Source organism: Odocoileus virginianus, chromosome 11 (genome assembly GCF_023699985.2).
Source record: "Odocoileus virginianus isolate 20LAN1187 ecotype Illinois chromosome 11, Ovbor_1.2, whole genome shotgun sequence".
NCBI lineage: Eukaryota > Metazoa > Chordata > Mammalia > Artiodactyla > Cervidae > Odocoileus > Odocoileus virginianus.
The window spans coordinates 24763456-24773205 of NC_069684.1; the positions used below are offsets into that span (position 1 = coordinate 24763456).

The 9750-nt window shown below is 41.4% G+C and overlaps 1 non-coding gene across 1 annotated transcript; it reads right to left on the bottom strand.

The window, feature by feature from the left end:
• Positions 1 to 8450: 8450 nt before the first annotated feature.
• Positions 8451 to 8523, bottom strand: TRNAG-CCC (transfer RNA glycine (anticodon CCC)). Its single transcript has one exon. It is a non-coding gene; the product is annotated as a tRNA-Gly (tRNA).
• Between the last annotated feature and the right edge of the window lie 1227 nt (positions 8524 to 9750).

The window sequence follows — 9750 nt, forward strand, 5'->3', positions numbered from 1 at the left end:
TATTGATAATTCTCCACTGTTAACTACCTAGGCCTAAGGCACATGAATCACGGGTTAACTTTGATTGTATCTTTCTTTTCCTTTGTTCACACTAATTTCAGGGAATTTGGGGAGGTAGATTTGGGCACGTACACTTAGGGTATATAAGGTTTTCACAAAAACTGGTTGGGGTCCTTGGCTAAGAGGAGACTCTGCCTTGGGCCTGCCAATGTAATAAACTGCACTCCACTATCTGCATTGTCCTTCTAAGTGAGTTTTGTTTCCCGGAACGTGTGGCGGTAACAGGAGAAATATCAATAAGCTCTGAAATGCCAATGACACCATACTTAGGGCAGAAAGGGAAGAGGAACTAAAGAGCCTCTTCTTGAAGGTGAAAGAGGAGGGTGAAAAAGCTGGCTTAAAACTCACCATTCGAAAGATGAAGATCATGGCATCTTGTCCCATCATTTCATGGCATAGATAGGGAAACAATGGAAACAGGGACAGACTTTATTTTCTTGGGCTCCAAAATCACTGCTGATGGTCACAGCAGCCATGAAATTAAAAGATGCTTGCTCCTTGGAAGAAAAGCTATGACAAACCTAGACAGAATATTAAAAAGCAGAGACATTACTTTGCTGACAAAGATCCGTCTAGTCAAAGCTATAGTTTTTCCTGTAGTCATGTATGGATGTGAGAATTGGACCATAAAGAAGGTGGGGTGCCAAAGAATTGATGCTTTTGAACTGTGGTGTTGGAGAAGACTCTTGAGAATCTCTTGGACTGCAAGGAGATCAAACCAGTCAATCTTAAAGGAAATCAACCCTGAATATTAATTGGAAGGATTGATGCTGAAGCTGAAGCTTTGGCCACCTGATGGGAAGAGCCGACTCACTTGAAAAGGCCCTGATGTTGGGAAAGATTGAAGGCAGGAGGAGAAGGGGATGACAGAGGATGAGATGGTTGGATGACATCACCGACTCATGGCCATGAGTTTGAGCAAGCTCTGGGAGCTGGTGAAGGACAGGTAAGCCTGGCATGTTGCAGTCCCTGGGGGTCACAAAGAGTCGACACAGCAGAGCTACTGAACAACAACAATCTTTTCTCTTCACAAGTGGGCAGGAACAGATTGTCTATGAGCTGAACAAAGGCATTTCAGTTTACAGTCAGACAGAGGGGCAGGGTCCTCTGAGTCAAGCTATTAAGTATGATTATAATAACAAAAGCAATGAACATCAAGTCAAAGAAACAGTTTCCAACATGGAGTCACCTCTCTGCAACAGGTTCCATCACATATACTATCCAGATGATCTCAACAGTGCCTTAGTCCCTCAAGGCTATGTCTTTGAAAATGGTTCTTAAGCAGAAGTGCATGGAGTGTACACTCTAAGGACATGGGCATCAAATAAGAAGCCTGATTGCCTGGATCCAACTCTAGGGTCAGCTTGCAGTCACATCTTCTCAACAAACTTCTCCAACAAATGTGAATCTCCTTTTGTGAGCTTGTGTTACTGAATCTAAGCTCCTTCTGCTCACTCACTGCACAGCAGGGCAATAATTGGGAGGTGAGGTTTGTGGCAAGAAAGAGCGACTGTTCAGAAAACTGAGCTTCTGAAAAGATGGTGGATAGGTGTCCTAAAGCGATGGTCCCCAACCTTTTTGGCACCAGGAACCAATTTTGTAGAAGGCAATTTATCCACGAACTGAGGGTGGGGGGGATGGTTTCAAGATGATTTAAGCACATTACATTTATTGTGCACTTTATTTCTAACCTAATGCTGCCACTGATCTGACAGGAGGTACCAGTCCACTGCCTGGAGGTTGGGGACCCCTGTCCTAGAGTACCATCCACTGGGGTCTGGATGCCAGTATCTTTTATAGAACAGAGAGGTGGAGGAGGTGAGGCAGTCAAATAAAAAGGCCCTGAGTCTTGCAGAATATCTCCTGGCTTAGTTAGCATTGGGAATTGGATGTGTTAATTTCTTTTCTTTTTTTAACATACACATAATTTCTTTATATTTTTTTTCCATATTAATGCATGTTTAGCTTTATTTTTTTCCCCAATTATTTTTATTAGTTGGAGGCTAATTACTTTACAATATTGTAGTGGTTTTTCCCATACATTGACATGAATCAGCCATGGATTTACATGTGTTCCCCATCCTGAACCGCCCTCCCACCTCCCTCCCCATCCCATCCCTCTGGGTCATCCCAGTGCACCAGCCCTGAGCACTTGTCTCATGCATCCAACCTGGACTGGTGATCTGTTTCACACTTGATAATATACATGTTTTGATGCTGTTCTCTCAGATCATCCCACCCTCGCCTTCTCCCATAGAGTCCAAAAGTCTATTCTATACATCTGTGCCTCTTTTTCTGTCTTGCATGTAGGGTTATCGTTACCATCTTTCTAAATTCCATATATATGCATTAGTATACTGTATTGGTGTTTTTCTTTCTGGCTTACTTCACTCTGTATAATGAGCTTCAGTTTCATCCACCTCATTAGAACTGATTCAAATGAATTTTTTAAATGACTGAGTAATATTCCATTGTGTATATGTACCACAGCTTCCTTATCCATTCATCTGCTGATGGGCATCTAGGTTGCTTCCATGTCCTGGCTATTATAAACAGTGCTGTGATGAACATTGGGGTGCATGTGTCTCTTTCAGATCTAGTTTCCTCGGTGTGTATGCCCAGGAGTGGGATTGCTGGGTCATATGGCAGTTCTATTTCCAGTTTTTAAAGAAATCTCCACACTGTTCTCCATAGTGGCTGTACTAGTTTGCATTCCCACCAATAGTGTTAGAGGGTTCCCTTTTCTCCACACCCTCTCCAGCATTTATTGCTTGTAGACTTTTGGATAGCAGCCATTCTGACTGGCATGTAATGGTACCTCATTGAGGTTTTGATTTGCATTTCTATGATAATGAGTGATGTTGAGCATCTTTTCATGTGTTTATTAGCCATCTGTATATCTTTTTTGGAGAAATGTCTGTTTAGTTCTTTGGCCCATTTTTTGATTGGGTCATTTATTTTTCTGGAATTGAGCTGCAGGAGTTGCTTGTATATTCTTGAGATTAATCCTTTGTCTGTTTCTTCATTTGCTATTATTTTCTCCCAATCTGAGGGGTGTCTTTTCACCTTGCTTATAGTTTCCTTTGTTGTGCTGGATGTGTTAATTTCTTCTTCTCTGTAGCCATTCACAGGTGGGCAGGGTCAGAATGTCTCTCTGTGATCTGAACAAAGGCATTTTAGTTTAATATTCAAGCAGAGGGGCAGGGCTCCCCGAGGCAGGTCGTTATATATGCTTAAAGCTATAGACTCACAAGCTAGCAAAGTAATGCTCAAAATTCTCCAAGCGAGTCTTCAAAAGGTAAACCAAGAAATTCCAGATGTTCATGCTGGATTTAGAAAAGGCAAAGGAACCAGAGATCAAATTGCCAACATCCATTGAATCATAGAAAAAGCAGGAGAGTTCCAGAAAAGCATCTACTTCTGCTTTGTTGACTATACCAAAGCCTTTGTGTGGAGCAAAACAAACTGTGGGAAATTCTTCAGGAGACAGGAATACCAGACCACCTTACCTGCCTCCTGAGAAATCTGTATGCTGGTCAAGAAGCAACAGTTAGAACTGGACAAGAAACAGCAGACTGGTTCCAATTTGGGAAAGGAGTAAGTCAAGGTTGTATATTGTCACCCCGCTTATTTAACTTATATGCAGAATGTATCATGTGAAATGCCAGGCTGGATGAAGCACAAGTTGGAATTAAGATTGCAGGAGAAATATCAATAATCTCAGATATGCAGATAACACCACCCTTATGATGGAAAGAAAAGATGAAGTAAGAGCCTCTTGATGAAAGTGAAAGAGGAGAGTGAAAAAGCTGGCTTAAAACTCAGCATTCAGAAAATGGAGATCATGGCATCCAGTCCCATCACTGCATGGCAAATAGATGAGGAAACAATGGAAACCATGACAGACTTTATTTTCTTGGGCTTCAAAATCACTGCAGATGGTGACTGCAGCCATGAAATTAAAAGATGCTTGCTTCTTGGAAGAAAAGCTATGACAAACCTAGACAGAATATTAAAAAGCAGAGACATTACCTTATTGACAAAGGTCCATCTAGTCAAAAGTATAGTTTTTCCTGTAGTCTTGTATGGATGTGAGAGTTGGATCATAAAGAAGACTGAGCACTAAAGGATTCATGCTTTTGAACTGTGGTGTTAGAGAAGACTCTTGAGAGTCCCTTGGACTGCAAGGAGATCAAAACCAGTCAATCCTAAAGGAAATCAGTCCTGAATATTCATTGGAAGGACTGATGCTGAAGCTCCAATACTTTGGCCACTTGTTGGGAAGACGTGACTCATTAGAAAGGGCCCTGATGTTGGGAAAGATTGAAAGCAGGAGGAGAAGGGGACGACAGAGGACGAGATGGTTAGATGGCATCACCAACTCAATGGACATGAGTTTGAGCAAGCTCTGGGAGATGGTGAAGGAAGGGAAGACTGGCGTGCTGCAGTCCATGGGGTCACAAAGAGTCGACTGAACAACAACTAAGCTATAGAGAGCATCCTTTCAGTGATTATGGTAACAAAAGCAATGGGGAGCAAAGCTTAAAGTGAAAGAAACAGATGTAACTTGGAGTCAGATTCCCTTCTTCCCTATTCTTCCTTTAGGATTTTTTTTTTTTGGCTGTCACCTTCACTATAAGAACTTTATGGTTCTTTAGATAGATCTAAACTTGGGGAAGTGACTGTGCTTAAGCCTGGGCTTGCCCTTGCCTGTCACACCCTGTCCTGTGAATGAGTTACTTGCAAAGGCTCAACTGTTTTTCTAAATTCAGCTTTTTATTGCGGACGCTTAAGAGGTATATGCTGCAGAGTCGGTACAGTCTTGGTCTGTGTTGTTTATAGGCAGCAGGCAGGCTGTGTTTCTTGTTTATTTATTTATTTGGCAAATTCTGTCAAATGCTAAAGAATCAGAAATCAATTTTTATTTTTTTTTATTTTTTATTTTTCAGAAATCAATTTTTAAAGAAGACTTACAGTCCAGTGAGGGAGACAGAACTCAAGCAAGTAGACAAGTATATGATTATAAGTTGTGATAAGTGCTAAAAAGGAAACTAACAGAGAGGATATGGTTGGAGGGAGAAGCTATCCTCTGTTAGCAGGGACCCGAGGGAGAAACACACCAGCCATGCAGAGAGCTGTGATAAGAACACTGTGGGCTGAGGGAGCAGAATGTAGGAAGGCCAAGAGGCTAAGTAAATTTTCTAAATGAAGAACTGAAAGGTGGCTGGCAGGACTGGAGTCTAGGGCAGAGAGGCAGAAAGAGAATGCCCCAAGTGAGTTGGGAGGGTGGACTAGGGTCAGGCCACAGTGACTGAAAACTATAGAGTGTGTAGTTCTAAATCACCTCATTGTCTAAGTCCAAGACATTCTCTGTCTCAAAGCCAAACTCGGAACATTGCCTTTGATGCTCACACTTTCATACTTACTAAAACCTGGGAGATATTCTTCTCTTGTTAATGACTTCAAACTTCCTCCGTTTGCTGCATGAGAGGTCGATGAATCCAAGATACGAAGTGTTGAGGCAAGGAATACGACTTTATTTCGAAAGCCTGCTGATGGAGAAGATGGTAGACTAATGTCTCAAATTAACCGTCTTGTGGGTTCTGGATGCCAGGTTTTTTTCATAGAGCCAGAGGGAGAAAAGCGATAAGGAAATAAAGTCAGAAGGCAGAATAGAGAGGGAGAGGCAGTGAGGAAGTAAAGTAAAAAGGGGTGTTCAGTCTTGCGGAACATCTCTGGGAAGGACCAGCCTTTGGAAGGGGTGTGTTAATCTCTTCTTTTTAACAGGTGGGCAGGGTCAGATTATCTCCCTGTGAGCTAAACAAAGGCACTTTTAGTTTAACAGCCAGGCAGAGGGGCTGGGTTCTCTGAGGCAGGCTATTATATGTTATTGTAATAACAAAAGCAATAAAAAGCAAATCAAAGAAATAGCTCCAACATGGAGTCAGAATTGGCTTCTCCTTACAACACTCTCTCACCTCACTCACCTTGACCACCCCATCCCATATCCAACCTGTCAGTACTGTCAGCAGCTGTTTCTATCTGCAAATAGCTTTCCAAATCCATCCACTTCCCTTCACTTCCACTGTCACCACTCTGGAGCACCCTGCCTCTCTTGTCTGATCCCCTGTAGAAGCTTTCTAGCCCCTCCAGTCCTGGTAAACTGTCTCTGGAGGGTGGGCAGGTAGGGAAGTCCTGGCTTGTAGTATTTGCAGGTATATTTGGTGTAAATATTCACACCATAGCTTCCTTCAGCCTACCAACCTGATGCCACTACATGTGGCTTTGGGAAAATTATGGACACAGTCAACTTTCTTGAGCCAGAGCAAACCAGCAGCTGCATACCACCGTGTAGGCATACCTGCTCCCTTCTTGCAGCATTCCCCTCCGTTGTCCATACAGCAACCGAAGTTCTTTTTTTCTTTTCAACTGAAGTATAGTTGATTTACAATGTTGTGTTAGTTTCATGTATATGACATATATACGATATATAAAAAAATATATATATATATAAATTCTTTTTCATTCTTTTCCATTATAGGTTATTATAAGATTCTGTGCCATACAGCAGATCCTTATTGTTTATCTGTTTTATATGTAGTAGTGTGTATCTGTCAAACCCAAACTTTAAATTTGTCCTTACACCCTCCCCCCAACTTTCCCCTTCGTTAACCACGTTTGTTCTCTATGTTTGTGAGTCTGTTTTTTTAAATAAATAAGTTCATTTGTAAAATTATTTTTAGATTCCACATATAAGTGAGATCATATGATAGTTGACTTTGACTTACTTCACTTAATATGGTAATCTCTAGGTCTGTCCATGTTGCTGTAAACGGCATTAGTTCATTTGATTTATGACTGAGTAATATTCCCTTGTGTATATATACCACATCTTTATCTATTCATCTACCATTGGACATTAGGTTGCTTCCATGTCTTGGCTGTTGTAAATGGTGCTGCTACAAACATTGGAGTAAACGTATTTTTTCAAATTACGATTTTCTCCAGATATGTGCCCAGGAGTAGGGTTGTTAGATCATACTGTAACTCTATTTTTAGTTTTTTAAGGAATATCCATACAATTCTCCATAGTGACTGTACCAATTTACATGCCCACCAAGAATGTTGGAGGGTTCCCTTTTCTCCACACCCTCTCTAGCATGTTATTTGTAGACTTTTTCATGATGCCTTTCTGACCATTGTGAGATAACACCTAATTGTAACCGGAGTATTCTTTTTAAAGCATGGATCTGATCATGTCCCTTCCTTCTCAATGCCTTTCCATTGTGTTTTTTAAAAAACTTATTTTTTCATGCATAGGCTTTCTCTAGTTGCATGCATGGCTTTCTTTAGTTGCAGCAAGTGGGGGCTACTCTCTAGTTGCAGTGTGCTGGCTTCTCCTTGTGGTGGCTTTTCTTGTTGAGGAGCACAAATTCTTTTTTTTTTTTCCATTTATTTTTATTAGTTGGAGGCTAATTACTTTACATCATTACAGTAGTTTTTGTCATACATTGAAATGAATTAGCCATGGATTTACATGTATTCCCCATCCCAGTCCCCCCTTCCACCTCCCTCTCCACCCGATTCCTCTGGGTCTTCCCAGTGCACCAGGCCCGAGCACTTGTCTCATGCACCCAACTTGGGCTGGTGATCTGTTTCACCCTAGATAATATACATGTTTCGATGCTCTTCTCTTGAAACATCCCACCCTCGCCTTCTCCCAGAGTCCACAAGTCTGTTCTATACATCTGAGTCTCTTTTTCTGTTTTGCATATAGGGTTATCGTTACCATCTTTCTAAATTCCATATATATGTGTTAGTATACTGTAATGGTCTTTATCTTTCTGGCTTACTTCGCTCTGTATAATGGGCTCCAGTTTCATCCATCTCATTAGAACTGATTCAAATGAATTCTTTTTAATGGCTGAGTAATATTCCATGGTGTATATGTACCACAGCTTCCTCATCCATTCGTCTGCTGATGGGCATCTGGGTTGCTTCCATGTCCTGGCTATTATAAACAGGAGGAGCACAAATTCTAAGGCATGTGGGTTTCAGTAGTTGCAGCATGGGCTCAGAAGTTATGGTGCATGGTCTTAGTTGCTCTGTGGCATGTGGAATCTTAGTTCTCAGACCAGGGGCTGAACTCATGTCCCCTGCACTAGCAGGCATATTTTTAACCACTGGACCACCAGGGAAGTCCCTCCCATTATGTTTTGACTTTATCCCAACTTAGGCAGTTTTCTTGAAAGAGGAGCCCAGACTTGGTCCTGGGTTCATGTCAAGAATTTTGAACCTAATTTTTATAGATGCACAAACGCATCTTTGAGCCAGCTAAACTTTTATTTATTTGGCTGCACCAGTTCTTAGTTGCCCCATGTGGGATGTAGTTCCATGACCAGGAATTGAACCCAGGTCCCCTGCACTGGGAGTGCAGAGTCCTAGCCACTGGACCACCACGGAAATCCCAAACTAGCTAAACTTTTAAATCATTTTACAAGTATCCCATTGACTCCACCTGTATGTAAATTTATCTCACTTCCCCAGTCCTGTCACTGCCCAAGGCTGAGAATGTAGTTCATACTTGCAAACACCCTCTGGCCTATGATATATGTTGAATCATTATGAACCTTGTGAGTCTGATACAGTGAAAATGAAAGCAAAAAGTGCTAGGACTGGCCTCATGTGTCTCTATTTTGCTAGCATATCTTTCAGTGCTCCACATATGGTAGGTGCTCAATAAATGTTATTCCTCTTTTTCCTTCCTAGACACAGTGTTTACTTTCTTGAAGGCCCCAGGCTTAAGCTAATGTACACGTCTGCCCTGGGAAGTGCTGCAGGCAGGAAGCATGCATGGTTCAGAGGTGGGGCATGACTCGAGGGGAGGCAGTGGGTGTCCATATAGTGTTTCCCCAGGACAGGCTGAACAGACCAGGGACGGCAGGTGTTACCTTCTCTCTTGAGTTAGAAAAGTAGAATAAGTTCAATTGCAGGCTAATTAATAGCTACTAATGTTTTGACCTGTGCATTACAGTTTATACAATACATCCATATAAATTTTCTCATTTAGTTTTTACAGTAGTCCTATGAGATCACCCATTTTATAAGAGAGGAAATTGAAACTCATTAAAATGATTTATGAAGGTCAAATCACTGGTGTTGGAACAAAGACTCCTGGCTTTCAGACATTCAATATAATGTTCCTTGTACTGTACCGTATTTGATTTCGAGAGAGGTTTCTCCTGCTTCTTAGGTTTGCTGTGTTGATAGTACATTGCTGGAAATCTTGAACCAGATCTGCCGAACACATTTGATTTCTCAGAGGGTTTTGTTTCCCTTTGGTTGAGTAGCTTGTAAGAATGCCAAACTTGTGACTATAAATTAATTCTCTGTACTCTTGGGGGATTGAGCCTTCCAAGTGAATTGTAGCAACACATTTTTACAGACGGTGCTGGTAAAATAACCTCTTTAGCTCTATGAAACTTTCAGAGGACTCAGGAAAGTCCCAATGTTATGGCAACTAGCAGTTGAATGATACACAACATTCTTTAAGCTAAAAAGTACCTTGTTAGATACACTAGAGCAGGCTTCAGCTGTAATTGCTTAAATTCCTTTCATAATGAGAACATTTTATTTCTCCACTGAAATGTGTTCCAAGAAATTCTGTACTTAAAAATTGCGAAGTAAACC